The sequence below is a fragment of the Pygocentrus nattereri genome, chromosome 16 (genome assembly GCF_015220715.1).
Source record: "Pygocentrus nattereri isolate fPygNat1 chromosome 16, fPygNat1.pri, whole genome shotgun sequence".
In the NCBI taxonomy this organism is placed as follows: domain Eukaryota; kingdom Metazoa; phylum Chordata; class Actinopteri; order Characiformes; family Serrasalmidae; genus Pygocentrus; species Pygocentrus nattereri.
Window position 1 is genome coordinate 5654186 of NC_051226.1, and position 16435 is coordinate 5670620.

The following is a 16435-nucleotide window of genomic DNA, read 5'->3' on the forward strand; positions in this document are numbered from 1 at the left end:
GGACGGATTCTTGAATTATAAAGGGTCCTGAATTTGGTGGACCTGGTTTATGGAATCTTTGACTGACGGATTCCAGTGTTTGGTGGGATGTTTGAATATGGGGTACTTGATGAATTGGTGGGTGGATAGATGCTAGGGGTTTTAGGGGTTTGATGGGTGGATTCTTGAAAGTCTTGGGATTGGTGGATTCTGGAGGTCTTGGGTTTCACTGGTGGATTCCAGGGGTCCTGGGTTTGATGGGTGGATGCTTGAATGACAGGAGGCCTTGGTTGTTAAGTTGTTGGAGAGATGCAGGGGGTTTGAGTTTGGATGGTGAATTCTTGGAAAAAAAAAAAGTGGTCTTGGGTTTGGTGGGTGGATTATCTAATTAACGATGGGTCTTTGGTTTGGTAGGTCTTCGTTGGTTAATTCTAGATGTCTTAGGTTTGATGGTGGATCCCAGAAGGTTGTGGGTTTGGTTGATAGATGCTTGAATGGAGGGGTCTTAGGTTTGGTGGGTGGATGGATAATTGGACATCGGCATGATTGGTAGATGCCTTAGGTGGGTGAATGGGGTGGCATGAATTTGATTGGTTGATGCCGGGGGGGGCTGGGTGAATGAATACATACTGTGGGGTTCCTTGGTTTAGTGGGCGGATGCTGAGGAGGTTGTTGACACTGTACTCCACTAAGTGTCACGCAGTGGCCAACAACAGGGCCATTGTTTTTCCTGGTGGCCCGATGACATTTTGGGGAAGGGATGGGAGGGACTGCTGAATGAGGACTCACTGGCCTACATGCGTTCTGCATCGTTGCAGTGCTACACCCACAACATCTACACATTGTTTGCCTCCTAAAAACACTGAAAAAACACATAACTCATCAAAAGAGTACAGGTTATAGAGACAGATCGGTTCAGATACATTTGTACGTTGCAAACACAGATTCACACACACACACACACACACACACAAACAAAACACGAGTGTTGGCGTGTGTCCACATGCACACACATGCTTACACTAGCACAGTTCACACACAATGTCTGGAATGCCATTCAAAGCTTTGCCAATCTCTCCTCTGTCTATGGGTTAACAGCTACAAAACAGCAAATACGACCCACTACTTCAGCGCCAGCTTCCAGCAAACCACCGGCGTTTGCAGGATTTAGCCGTCATGAAACCTAGAAACTCTTCAACCAAACAGCAAACAGACCGTCCACAAGGTTGGGAAATGTCTCAGGTCTGTCAAGCAGGAGAGAATAAAGTTGACCAAACACAAGCAGTTACAAAAACCAAAGTCCAAAGCCACCAAAATTTACCAAGATTAAGAAGAACTATCATGTAACAGGATTTGACAAAGAGATTTGAACAATTACACATGTTCACATGCTCCAGCCACACACTCCGAGACAGATTAATGGGCCATAATCCCCAGCGCTCAGTTTACGCATGCTTCAGTGGAACTCAGTGGTAAATCCCCACCCCATTCACTTGAAGCCAATGGTGTGAACCACTGACCTTACAGTGATTCAAATCGATGCCGATTCTTAAGAAAATGATTCAGTGAATCATTACATTTGAAACTTGAATAAGGGCTGGCTGATATACTTATGTTAGAATTCATAAAGTTAATAAACCTATGCATGCATCTTCTAAAGCTGACATAGCCTAGACTTTTCTGTTTTTTCCTGCACTTAAAATAATGTCAAAAGGTAACTTTACGCAGTATTAATTTTAATAACTAGACAGAAAGCACTTTTCCAGGAAAGAAACTCACTATTTATTTCATTTTTCAGCGTCCAGGAAACGGCAGACAATGCTAAGACTGCTTCATAACACAAAATAAATCGCCATTGTGATAAATTACATCACAAAACACCGGTCAGGCATTACATCATGACCTCCTCCTCGTTTCTATGCTCACTGTCCATCTTATCAGCTCCACTTCCTGTATAGTCCACCTGTTTCTCTGATACTCTGTTACCCTGTTCTTCAGTGGTCAGGACCCCCATGGTCCCTCACAGAGCAGGTGCTATTTGGGTGGTGGATCATTCTCAGCACTGCAGTAACACTGACGTGATGGTGGTGTGTTAGGGTGTGTTGCACTGGTCTGAGTGGATCAGACACAGCAGTGCTGCTGGAGTTTTTAAACACCTCAGTGTCACTGCTGGACTGAGAATAGTCCACCAACCAAAAATATCCAGCCAACAGCGTCCTGTGACCACTGATGAAGGACTAGAGGATGACCAACACAAACTGTGCAGCAGCAGATGAGCTGTCGTCTCTGACTTTACATCTACAAGGTGGACTGACAAGGTAGGAGAGTCTAATAGAGTGGACAGTGAGTGGACACAAGTGAAAAATAGCCCAGTGGTGAAACTACGGGACATAAACTGTGTCCATCACATGCATCACCATGCAAAGAGCCAAGCAACCACTGACGATTCGCTAAGACGATCATTTTAAACCAATGTTTACATTTTTTTGTTTGTTTGTTTGTTTGTTTGTTTTTTTAACTGAGCGACCATGTCAGCCCTAATTATTATCGCTAACACCCCAGAATCAAAACAGATGAACCTCCACCTTCAGGCTGATGCTTTAAAAGCAGCGATGTGTTAATCAGCATCACGATTTACTGCAATCAGTGTAAATGTGCAGATGTTCTACGTCCACTGGACGGATTTTGCTGAGACGTATGATGTGATGACCAGTAACTACCAAGGACAAAGACAAGGGCAGCTACTGTTCTGTGCTGCTCTGCGAGTCAGTCCGAATGCTAACCCAGTGCAGTGTTTTTAGCTGTGAGCTGTGCCTTTCAGTGAGGACACACAGAGCACCCAACCTCACGACTGCAGAACCAAACAATCAATACCACACGAAACATCAGACTCCAGCCCCCAACACTCTCCAGCGCCACCATACACCCTGCATATGCACACGGTTATGGCTCTCACAGACAAACTCTCTCACACTCACACAGCTAAAAAGCTTAAAAAAATTAAGACCCACTGACCGACCCACCGCTGTAGAACTACAGAGTGCAGCTATACAGTAAGTGGAGCTGATAAGACGGACAGTGAGCGTAGAAACAAGGAGGTGGTCATGATGTAATGCCTGACCGGTGCTTTGTGATGTCATTTATCACAATGGCGATTTATTTTGTCTTAGCTTGGTGTGTTGTCCTTGTCTATAACTCCACTAATGTGCTTGTAGCTGCTCCAGATATATTTCAGTATCTTTGATCCACTTTATTTATTTAAAAATATTTCTGAGTACTAAGTCATGCGTCATCTATACTGATAAACTGTGATTTCGGCCAACTGTGATATTGCTATTCAGTTTTAGTAATATTTTAGTGATTTATAGCTCATTATATATTAAATCTATCCGATATGTAAATATCCAATTCTATAAAACTCATGAAATGGTCGTTTCCTTGTTGCCAAGCAGTTTGTTTTCAGCTTTTTAGTGCTATTTTGTACATTTTCCACATGGGATCCAGGACCTGACAGTTAACCGTATTGTATGCCGTTTCCTGGAAGCTGAAAAAAGAACGTTTCTTTCCTGGAAAAGTGCTTTCTGACCGACTGACCGCCCAACCTTTATTTAACCTTGGAAAACATTGAGGGTGACCCTCGTTCACAATGTTGCCGAGTTGACAGAATAATGGATTGATAATGTGTGAGAACATATCAAATAATAAGTAAACTGACCTAAAAATGACTCAAATCAGGCAAGGATAAAACAATGAAACACTAATAATCTTCTTCTTTCGGCTGCTCCCTTTAGGGGTCGCCACAGTGGATCATCTGCCTCCATCTTGCCCTATCCACTGCCTCCTCTACTTTCACACCAACCATCTCCATGTCCACCTTCACTACATCCATAAACCTTCTCTGAGGTCTACCTCTTCTCCTTCTACCAGGCAGCTCCATCTCCAACATTCTTTGCCCAATATATCCACTATTCCTCCTCAACACATGTCCAAACCATCTCAACCTGGCCTCTCTGGCTTTATCTCCAAACTGCTCCACCTTCACCGTCCCTCTGATCTGCTCATTTCTAATCTTGTCCATCCTGGTCACTTCCAACGAAAATCTCATCATCTTCATCTCCGCCACCTCCAGCTCAGCCTCCTGTCTTTTAGACAGAGCCACAGTCTCCAAACCACTAATAATAAAATTAAATAAAAATACAGTAGAAAACACAAAAACACTCATTAATACGTAGCTAAAACGTAAAAGTTAATAAAACCAAATCAAGTCAAAATAAAATAAAAGGAGAATAAGACAAAATAAACCCTTTGTTATTTCTGTGAACATCGATAATTTGGAGACGAATGGACTTATTTGTGTTTGTAGTCACTCCAGCTGGTTCCCTGATACGTTTAACCTGCAACGAGAAACTGACAAACACTAAAAACGTCATGAAGCTGAAATCAGATTCTCATTCGCCAGCTGCTTCTTCTAACTTCTGCTGCTCCACCTTAAATGGTGCAGCAGCTACACTCCGGCACCATTTAAGGTGGAACGGGAACAAGGTTTTGAACAAGAAGGTAGGGAATAGGAAGGTTACTCCAGTCTCCTAAAAATCAAACTTTGAGAGACATTTAAAAAAAAAAAAAAAAAAAAAACTATTTCACTTTTGTGCAAAAAGTTTCCTGCTGGAGATGCGAGAGAAGCAGCTGTAGCCGAGCTAAAGATTAAAGCAGAGCGGAGTAAGTCTGTGTTTTCAAGTATATTACATTTTCCGTCTGTACTAGTTAGAGGTGGGAATCTTTAGACACCTCACGATTCGACTACGATTCAGAGGCTGCGATGCGATTATAAAACGATTAAAGGATTTCTATTTTCTTACTGTCTTGGTACTTTTAAAGCAAAGTGTCTGCAATGATATTTAATAAATTTACTTCCAATATCTTTTATTAATAAATCAAATGGAAGTGATGGGGTAAGTGAACTAGACGACTCATTCACTGCTCTTGTTTGGAGCACACGAGACCCTGCTGCTACTCATCTGCTACTCAAATGCGCTGTTAGGGTGACATAAGATCCAGTGATGACGGATGTCCACGCAGCCGTCCTGCCCGTTTTCTTTAGTGATTTCATAACCTCGGTTTTGGTCTCGTTGTGGCGGGGGGGGGGGGGGGGGGGGGGGGGGGGGGGGTGTCGCTGTGACAGTAAAATGTTTTCGAGACCGGACACTAAATCTCGGCTCCAAAGTGAAGAAAAGCGAAAGCACTGGTTACGTGGACTCACTCGCATTCATGAGTGGCGCAGCTGATTTTGTGGTGCGTTAAATCTGCAATGAGAGACTGCATCTCTCTCAAAAGTCGCGAAGATGAAGTCGTTTCTCTTTCGAATTTTCCCGTTCCACCTTAAACAGTGCAGCAGCTACATTCGGCGCCTCAGTCAGAATTTAAGGTGGAACGCGAAAGTTTGAGCGAGAAGCGACTTCAGCCTCGTAAATCAGCCGAACGTTGAGAGACATTTTACAAGAAACTGTTCTAGTTTTGAGGAAAAGTTTTCTGGGAGGAAAGCAGCTACAGCTGAGCTAAAGCTTCAAGCAAAGCAAAGCAAGTCTGGGCTCTGTTTATACTCTTTAGCCTGTACTAGGACATCAGCACATACTGAGACATACTGGACATTAAATGTCTCCCAAGGTGGTTTTTCCTTTGCTGAAAGGACAAAATAAATATCTCTACTTAACATTTGGGTTGCGAGTCTTGACCCAACCTGGCTTTTAATGCAGAGCCGGTCGGATTTCTCGCTCATCCATGTGTGTTTTTGTTATGTGCCGCCACAGACTGTCCGGGCGATTTACTCCCGCGCTTCCAGGTTCCGCCTTTTACGCCCTGCCAACGTTACGTCATAAATTTTTAGAAAATCGATTTGACATTTATGAATCGATTCAGAATCGTTCACGTCTGCATCGTGATGCATCTAAGAATCGGGTTTTTCCCGCACCCCTAATACTAATATATTAGCACATACACATTTACAGCCAAGAGGGTAAAATATATAGTGTATATATAAATAAAAAATATAAAATATAAAGTGTTGCGTCTCCCAAGGTGGTCTGGTTTCTGTTGAATGGATAAAATGGCTCTTCTTAACGTTTGGGTTGTGGACCCCTGGGCTAGGCTGAGGTTAACATTAAGATAAGATAGACTTTTATTATCCCACTGGGGGAAATTTGCATTGTCACAGCAGAACACACAGTCAGCAGATGAAGAGCAGTAAGTAAACAAAGATGTGCATCATACAAAATACAAAATATAAGATACACTGTAGAAATAAATAAATAAACAAGGCATCTGTTCGCAGAAAACTATAAAAAATAAAAATAGAATTAAGAAACTATACAAAGTTACAGCTTACACATGCAGCTGTATGGATATTGCACATTTCTGAGCAGGTAATGACTGGATATCGCTCAGAAATTGCAGATACTACACAGTAATGATTATAGATATTGCACAGAACGTGTGTATGTACTGCACTTGTAGCATCTATCAGCAGCAGATGTTGCACATTAATCAGAGGTAGGATAAGATACAGGTCTATGTGGTGTGTTGGTGACAGAGTGCACTATGATTTTGATGAGAGTGTCTGAGTCTCTGCTTGGGGAGGTTTTGGTTAAGTATACTGATGTTGGCACATCATTCACTGAAGAGGAAAAACACCCATTCCAGACAACATGCTTTCATTAGCATCCACTGTGCTTCACTGGCTCCTGAGGTTCACTGAATGTCTGCTCATGAACTCCTATGAATACTCAAATATCGAGGCACATCTGTAGCCTCCAGCATACGTGAGTGAGCGCACACCATTCCCCGGACCTCTGTGGCTCATCCTCAAACCATTTCCGAAGAGTTTGGACTTCACCAATCCAGCCTGACGGTGATGACGGAGACTATTCAACACCACTATTCCCCTTCCCAGGAGTGGCCATCCAACAAAAATCACTAAAAATCACTAAAAATCACACGAGCAAGGCGTTCAATGCTCTGGCAGATGTGAAAGAACCTCACGGCCACATCTGCCGTAAAGCCTCTCTTGCACTGGTTAATGAGCTCAAGCATCCAGAAAACACTTGACAAAAACATCATGCATGGAAGAAGAGCAGGGAGGAAGCCACTGCTCTCCAGGACGAACATCGCTGCTACTTTAAAGTTTCCTAATAACTTTGTTAGGTGAGAACAAATTGCTGCATTCAGGCCCAAGAACCTCGTCCCAGCTGTGAAACATGCTGGTGGTAGTATCTTGGCATGTACTGATACAGAGCTTTTCCACCGAGTTTCAAACTAATACCATACCTTACGCAGAAACATAAAACATTTGAAGATTAAAGATTAAAACACCCTGGCCTAAATAAAACCATAGCACAGTTACAACGTAGAAGGGGCTGCATATTGTAGCCTTCCGGGACACCAGCACTTCAAAACAAATAAACAGTAGACAAATGATATTTTTATGCAGCCCTAACAGGAGAAAAACTAAACTTTATCAGAGCAGGAAAATCTCGGAATGGAGCCAGAGCATTAAAACTAAACAGCGCAGAGAGAAATAAACACACAAGCACAGCCTGTGTAGAACTGAAAGGGCAGCGGGTGCGATGCACTAAAGAAATGCTGCTGCTTCAATCAATAAAACGTGGGCCATCAGCGTTTAGAGTCGTGACGCAGCTCATCAACATGTATAAATGCACGCCACGTTAATGGTTAGTCGTGCTGAAGCGCGGGCCGGGCCAACATCTCACCACGAGACATCTGATCATCCGTAGATTTGTTAACACTGGTTAAACCGGAACTGCAACTCCGCACACAGAGCGCTCAAGTCCGCCCGAAGGTTTCTGTGCGGCAGCTTCAGAAACGCTGCTCTGCTTTCTTCTCTGAGCTTTTACAATCTCTCTCCATCATTATTCAAATCATCGCTGGCGACTCGCTTGCGTCCCCACGTGCCTCCACTCTTCCTCTGGTCTCTGAATAAACTGTATGTGATCTCATACGTTGCCTCCAGGCGTAGGTACGTAAAAAAACTGCCATTCTGGCCACCGAGGCAATGAATCTCTGTGGCCAGAATAATAGAAACATTCAGAGGCCTGTTGACATCCTGTATAAATTAAATAAATAAAGCGTGGCCACGACTTAGTAAGCCGTCATCCCGTTCCTGCGCCTTACTAAGTCATGGCCACACATTAGGATCTCATTCCCATGTGTTAATGAGGTGTGGACATGACTTAGTAAGGCGCGGGAACGAGATGACGGCTTACTAAGTCGTGGCCACCCTTTATTTTTTATTTATACTATGTTACCAACGGGGCTCCGTAGAAACAGGCTTACTGCATATACACCATATGTGGAGTAAGAAAGCCGCAGTATCGAACACCTGTCAGGTGCTGCTGACCCGTCATCATCATCATCAGTAAAATAGTACCTGCTCTGTGAGGGTCCATGGGGGTCCCGACCACAGAAGAACAGGGTAAAAGGGGGCTAACAAAAGGAACTTTTGCTGTCTGGCTGTCACAGAAACTGACAACACAAAGAACAACACCACAATATCATCCAAATTTCTGACCGTTTCAGTATAAAACCGTATAAACAATAAAACATGACTGGCTGAGCCAGACGCGGACCTCTGTCTGATGCCACGAACTGTGTCCCTGCTGCTCGGCATCATGTACTAAACAGAATTAAGGTGACCTCCATCTAGCAAATCTTTCAGATGCTTTTATTCTGTTCATGAATAATCACGTCTTCTTACTGACTGTACCATCATTAACCTAAAGGCGCCACACAGGCACCTCAACAGCTCCTCGCTCTGAAGAAATTCAGTCAAATAAGCGTGAAATCACCCAGATGAAGACCATTACGCTCCTAAAATAAAGGTTCTTAAACGGTTCTTGACGTGGACCTTTAATTTACACTACGTGAAGGTTCTTTAAACTTTAAAACCTTCTTCAGGGAACTGAAGGTGGTTATTCTATGCCGCTCCTCCCAGATATCTTTGTTTTTAGAAGGGAAGACCGTTCATAACTCCATCACTGAGGTGTAAACAGGGTCTTTCAGAGGGGTTTCATGTGAAGTGGTTGACTGTAGAGGCTCAGATTTCTTTACAGTGCTGGTGATGGGAACCAGGGGTCGCCATGACTACAACTCAGATAAAGACGTTTTATTTACCATCAGTGAACCTACATGGGGCTTGTAAGGTTTATGTGCTAGTAAGAGTGATAAAAGTGAACACAGAAATGGGGGGTGGGGGGGTGGGGGGGGGTATTTTGTTCTTATTCACATGTCTCCACCATGTCGGGCCAAAGCCTTCTCAACACTGTCATTAAATAATGTGCCGCACATCAGGCACTGCATTCATAACCATTTCATACAACAGCTTTCCGACGCTGTTTCAGATGCTCTGAGCTCTTCAGGCGTCTGGTTCCCATCACCACCACTGTAACCACTCTGACTTGCGATGTGTCTCTAGAACAGAGCACTTCACACCAAACCGCTCCGAAGGACTTTGTTTACACTCCAAGCATTTAATTATGAAGAAATCTTTAACGCTAAGATTGAATTATTACTGGTACAGTAAATTTCTTGTAGTATATGCTGCCATCGTGTAGTGGGAGGACAACAAATTGCAAACATACAAGCAGACAAAAATTACAAGGGGGAATAAAGGAGGGAAAAAAAAAATAGTAGAAGCTAGGAGAAAAAAAAAAAAATAATAATAAATAAAAGAAACATACAGAACATGTAAAGCAACAAAAAAAATGAAAACAAGGAAAAGAGAGGAAAAAAAAAACAATTATATTTGTACCCTCAGAGAATGAATTGAGCTTTAGCTATTTGTTATACCTGCCATATACATTTGTGTGTGTGTGTGTGTGTGTGTGTGTGTGTGTGTGTGTGTGTGTGTGTGTGTGTGAGACCAGGAAAATCTTTCTAACTAAACACTTTTACTAACCCCTAAACAAGCCATGGGCCCAAGGTGTTATTACACACCATCGGTTTGCATTGAAGTCCCTGTCGTTAGTGATTAAAAAGCCTTAGTGTGAAATAAACCTGACACAAAGGGTTAATCAAGAGTAACATCAAGGCCAGCAGGGCCAGAAGAGATGATGTGTGGGGTCAGGCCAAGTCTTGATTTGACAGAATCAGAACTGAGTAAAACTACTACACCCCCCCTCACCCCCCCCCCCCACCCCACCCCCCACTGACAAGCATCACCATCTCTTCAACAAGGCGACGACTTCGGCCTTATTTCACGCACCACTCAGTTCAATCAGGCTGTAAACGCACAAAGGCCGTGAGCCTATTGAACTCGGTGAAGATCGACTGTCCTGGCAGTTAAAAGCAGATGACGTGAGCCCGAGGGCAAAACTCCAGCCTCTGTGTGTAGATCGGACACCGTATTCCTGTCTTTCTGGGTGCTTCTGTGGTTTTCTGTATTAGAAGCTGCTGCGCTCCACTTAACCCGGACCTAACCTTAAAGGGGCATCCCTCCAAGTTTTCTAAACTTCCCGCACAATTCAATCGTCGAGATGTAAACGGAGTCACTCGGAGCGGTTTGACAGGAAATGATTCATTGTACACTCTTGAAAAAGATGGTTCTTCAACGGTTCTTTAGTAAAGACAATGATTCTATACAACCATAAACACTGAAAGAACTATTTGCAGGCTGAAATGGCACCAAAATGGGTTCAGCTATTGTTCTGGCGTCCTCAAGAACTCTTCTGGTGCTATACAGACCCATTTTCAACACATTCACCAGCAATCTGAAGAACTATTCCAGCAGGCCAATGAATCTGAGTGTTTATGGCTCTTTGGCTATGTTCACATTACCAGGCTGAAGCGACTCAGATCTGGTGTTTTCAGGGCTGTGGACGCAAATCTGATCTTTTCAAATCCGACCTGAGCCACTTTCATGTGGTCCTAGATCGGATGCGTATCCGATTCGTGTCCATGTGACCTTAATGTGACCCTCAGATCGGAATTCATGCGCTTATTTTTCCACTGCGCATGAACACCATTCAGCGTTACCATGGCAACAGCACCGGACAGAAGGTAAAGCCTGTAAACGGTGGAAAAGCAGCTCATCTCACCTTTTTCTCCTCCGTCTGGCTCTAACAATGAAGCTGAGAGCTGATCAGAGTTAATGATCTTCTCAGCGAAGCTCGTTCTGCTCGTTTGTGCTGATGATGCAGTGATTCAGTCACGTGACGTTACTGAGTAGGACGAGCTCATGAGGGTCATTTCAGGACGTCGGTTCATCACGTTAATGACGGATTTGAGTCTCTTACCTAAACGAGTGTGAACCATCGAGTCAGAGAGGTCGGATCTGAGCAACGAGGCCTGTAATGTGAACACAGCCACTCGCCACCCAGACTTCTTTACAATGGTGGTGATAGGAACCAGGCGTCACAATGTCTACACTCCTAAATCGATGGTTCTTAAAGGCTTTCTGAACAAAACCGTTCTATGTAGGACCATGAACACTCAAAGAACCTTTTGCATGATGAAAGAGTTCTGCGCTTCATGAAAGGGTTCTTTGGTTTAATAGAGAATGTGCTGTTGGGTTCTTTTCCCTACTACAAGCTTGACATCATAACGGTAGAAGAACCCTTTCTGGTGCTTTTCAAAAACGTTCTATAAAGAACCATCTACAGCACATTTGCCAACAATCTGAAGAACCCTTTCATGAAGCAAAGAACCCTTTAATCACACAGAGGGTTATAGGACTGTTTATGGTTCTGCATAGGACAATGCTCTATGCCAAAGAACCCTTGGAGAACCCTTTAATCACACAGAGGGTTATAGGACTGTTTATGGTTCTGCATAGGACAAATGTTCTATGCCAAAGAACCCTTTAATCACACAGAGGGTTATAGGACTCTTTATGGTTCTGCATAGGACAATGTTCTATGCCAAAGAACCCTTGAAGAACCCTTTTTTAAGAGTGTACAGCACAAATTTAGCCATTTTATTTACCATCCAAAACCACCAGTGAATCAACATGTTCCAAGTTTTTATATGTAATGTAATGTTGATGGTGAAATAGTGGAAATCTGAAGTTTTCTTTGGGAGCAATCTTCCCTCAGAACTCCCTGCATGTGTCTCACCACCATGCACGGATATCATAAAACAATGTCTCGGGCATCAGACAGTTATTCATACACATTTTATGTAATAACTTTCTGTGAGGGCGCTTTTAGAGACACCAAACTCTATGGGCATTTGGTTCCCATCACCACCACTGTGGTGGATGGATGGAGCATTTCACAACAAACCTCTCGGAATGACTTTGTTCGATCGAAACGTGCAGAAATCTTGAAAAAATTCTGGAAATTTCCTTGAATCTCAGCAACCACAAGATCAGCTGTGGACTCTCTTATGAAAGCTGCAGCTGCTCTTTTAAGAAGGCATCCATTCTCACAATGTCCATGTCATCATCATCATCATCATCATCCTGAGGCCATGAGGCCTAAACACACACCACTGTCTCTCTCACACACACATACATGAACTTCCACCCTCAGTCGTGGAAACAGGACAGACCTGCACAGGGGCTGAAATGCGCTATTCACTCAAGAATAAACAGGTCCGCCATATGAGCCCACGGCGCTCGACGTCACGTACACGACACAGAATCGGCTGCTACGCCATTTCCTAGCTGTAACATATTAACGCAAAGTTCACCACCAACACAACGCATCATCATTTCTTTACTTGAGGTAAACCATTTTACTGCAAGAGGAAAAATAAGAAAAAGGGCACGGAGGGTCCGTTCCAAATATCCGCGTTATTCAGCTGTGCTTCTCCATCCCTGACAAGAGTCTGTCAAGAATTCTGTCAAGCATTCCCGACTCGTCACACAAAAGTCTGAACAAGGGTTTTATTTTTTTTTAACAATATTCACTAAAAACTGACATTAGAAGGTCAAATCTTGAGAACGATGAATGCTGCAGCCAGTTTTATGGATGCGCTGATATGGAATTTCAAGGCTGAAGGTTTTATAGAATATTTCTGAAGTATGTATCTGCAAATGTTGACATGAAAGTAAACATGAAAAAAATGTAGAAATTGGGACAAAACACACCTGCAAACAGGACAATACAACACTTATTTGTAGAGATTAAAGGAAGGAAGCAGGGGAGGGGAGGGAAGGGAAGGAAAGGAAGGGAGGGGGGGAGGGAAGGAAGGGAGGGAAGGAAGGGAGGGAAGGAAGGGAGGGAAGGAAGGGAGGGAAGGAAGGGAGGTAAGGAAGGAAGCAAGGGGAGGAAGGGAAGGAAGGGAGGGAAGTGAGGGAAGGAAGGGAGGGAAGGGAGGGAAGGGAGGGAAGGGAGGGAGGGAAGGAAGGAAGGAAGGAAGGAAGGAAGGAAGGAAGGAAGGAAGGGAGAGAAGGAAGGGGAGGAAGGAAGGGGAGGAAGGGAAGGAAAGGAAGATAAGGAAGGAAGGGAAGGGAGGGAAGGGAGGGAGGTAGGGAAGGGAAGGAAGGAAGGAAGGGAGGGAGGGAAGGAAGGAAGGAAGGAAGGAAGGAAGGAAGGAAGGAAGGAAGGAAGGAAGGAAGGAAGGAAGGAAGGAAGGAAAGGAAGGGAAGGGAAGGAAGGGAAGGAAGGGAAGGAAGGAAAGGAAGGAAGGGAAGGGAGCGTGAAACGCAGTGGTGTAAAGCGCCACCACTGGACTCTAGAGCAGTGGAGATGTGTTCTCTGGAGTGACCAATCACGCTTCTCCATCTGGAAATCTGATGGACAAGTCTGGATTTGGCGGTTGCCAGGAGACGGTACTTGTCTGACTGCATTGTGCTGAGTGTAAAGTTTGGTGGAGGGGGCATCATGGTGTGGGGTTGTTTTTCAGGAGTTGGGCTCGGCCCCTTAGTTCCAGTGAAAGGAACTCTTAACGCTTGAGCACCAAGAGATTTTGGACAATTTCATTCTCCCAACTTTGTGGGAACAGTTTGGGGACGGCCCCTTCCTGTTCCAACATGACTGCGCACCAGCGCCCAAAGCAGGTCCATAAAGATGTGGATGAGCCAGTTTAATGTGGAAGAACTTGACTGGCCTGCACAGAGTCCTGACCTCAACCCAACAGAACACCTTTGGGATGAATTAGAGCGGAGACTGTGAGCCAGACCTTCTCATCCATTATCAGTGTCTGACCTCACAAATGCGCTTCTGGAAGAACGGACAAAAATTCCCATAAACACTCCTAACCCTTGTGGAAAGCCTTCCGAGAAGAGCTGAAGCTGTTATAGCTGCAAAGGGTGGGCCGACATCATATCAAACCCTACGGATTCAGAATGGGACATCACTCAAGTTCATCTGCGTGTGAAGCCAGACGAGGGAATACCTTTGGAAATACGGTGTACATTTCGCTGTTGTTGGAAGAAAACCTTGTATTCCCAAGGTTATACAAGGAGAAGGAAAAACATGCTTTACTTATAATGTAAGTCAATGGAACCAGAGGTTTTTTTTCAGTCCATTCATCATGAAATGTATACAGAATGCACACACACACACACACACACACACACACACACACACTAAGATGTCTTGGAGGGTTATTTAGCAGATCCTGAGGCAGGAAAAAGATTTTTCTGCTAAAAGCAAAACCACTGAAAGTACAGAGGACACCAGACTGTGATCCTGTTACACTCGTGGCTATAAGCAGGTCCATTTAGCTCAGATCTCACAGATATAAATACACTGAGGTCCATGAGCTGAGCTGAGCTGAGCTGAGCTGAGCTGAGCGACTACAGCTTTAAATGAAATCATGTGCTGGAACACCCGCCCTTGTCTCAACGTGGCTGGGACTGTAGCTTAGCCCACATCCGAGCATCTGCAAGGCAGATTCCCCTGTTAGCCGCAGACACCTCAGCACAGCTAAACGGTTTAGCGTCCAGCCGGAGCGCCGCGGGTCTGAGCTCAGCTCTGCCCGGCCTGCAGTGCTCAGGCGCCGGTTTAACAAAGGCGCTGCGACCGCGTTAAGCTACGGTCCTTTAGCCAGTCCTCCAGCAACTGCATACCGGGTTAAGCCTGACCAGAGCAAAGTTAAACCCTAACCTAACCCGTGCAGTATTTCAGAGCTGTCCAAGTTAGCGGTCACTGAAAGCAGTGAGCCTGGTCAAGCCTGGTCACCTGCATTTCAGTAAGCTTGACACAGCATTTAGGACGTGCTGGGTAGCGACAGGCAGCCAGATCCAGTGTTTACAGCCTACAGCAGCGCCTCCCCACCCAGCACCACCTCAAATACCCCTAAATGACCCCAAACAACAATAATAATAAACAACAACAACAATAACAACAACAATAACAACAACAATAACAACAACGAGCCAGCCACCTGAAGCCAAAACGCACTAAAAATGGGCAGTTTTTGTGGTTAAAAAGTGGATGTAAGCTGGCAAGACTATAAAATCTAAAACGCACACGGGCTTGGAAGAAACGCTGCACTATTTATGGTGACAATTGGGTTATTTATAAGCCCGTAACCCACTAAAACATCGGTCGCAGGGGGACTGCGTGCATCTCAATGGGCAGGAGCGAGAAATGGTGGTCCGTTGTGGACAAATGAGCTCGTCGAGAGGCTGAAATGGGGGTGTTGGGGCAGTTAAGGCTCTACAATGTGCGGGTTTGCAGGCTGCCTGCTTTAGCTTTGCTGCCCAACTTAGTTAAAGCCAGTCGCTGTTCATTATAATGAACCAATGCGATAGCAGCAGCCTCCCCACACACACACACACACACACACACAGAGCAGACCCAACAGGTTCACAGCACAGAAACAGGGTCATCGTTAAGACATTCGTTTCCAATCCGGGGGCGAATTCAGGCGCAAAGGAAGCGGGTTCGTGGACATAAAGTGGACGAAGGGCAGGGAAAGCGCAGGCTAAGCAGCCGTTAACGCTGCTGACAGGCAGGCAGGCAGGCAGGCAGGCAGGCAGCTAACCCAACTAAGGCGCACTGTTTACCGGACAAACGCTGGAGGTTTTCCTGATAAACACAAAAAGACTCACCCTAAATGTGGACTCAGGCTGGCGGAGGGGATCCGGGGCGGCCTCGCGGGTTTAAATCCGCCGTGTCATGGGGGTGCTTCTCGGGTTTTCGGGGTAAGGGAGCGTGTGTGTGCGAGGCAGGAGAGGGGAAACGCTCGGGCTGCGTTACTCAGACACGACCGGGCGAGAGAATGCGGGGAACGTGACGTCACGGCTCCGCTCGGGCATGATGGGAAACGTAGTCTTATGAAAGGAACGCGACTGCGGGTCCTGCACAGCGTCCCGCCGCTGGACATTACAAGCAAAACATTTAGCGATCATAACAAGGAGAAAGGCTCCCGTAATTATGACCTAGTTACGACATAATTATGACTTTTTTTCCCTATACAACGACTTGTTATGTCACTATGTCACGACTTAGCTTTCTCATAATGAGTTACTCTGTCATTACTATGACTTAGTATC

The 16435-nt window shown here is 44.8% G+C and overlaps 1 protein-coding gene across 4 annotated transcripts in view; it reads right to left on the reverse strand.

Moving 5' to 3' along the window:
• The window catches only part of ctif (CBP80/20-dependent translation initiation factor), a 194087-nt gene extending 177930 nt beyond the window's left edge, over nt 1-16157 (reverse strand). For all 4 annotated transcript variants that reach the window (XM_017711333.2, XM_017711332.2, XM_017711331.2 and 1 more), the window contains exon 1: nt 15992-16157. The gene's annotated coding sequence lies outside the window, so the exon portion shown is untranslated. The remainder of the gene's footprint in view (nt 1-15991) is intronic.
• Nucleotides 16158-16435: the final 278 nt, after the last annotated feature.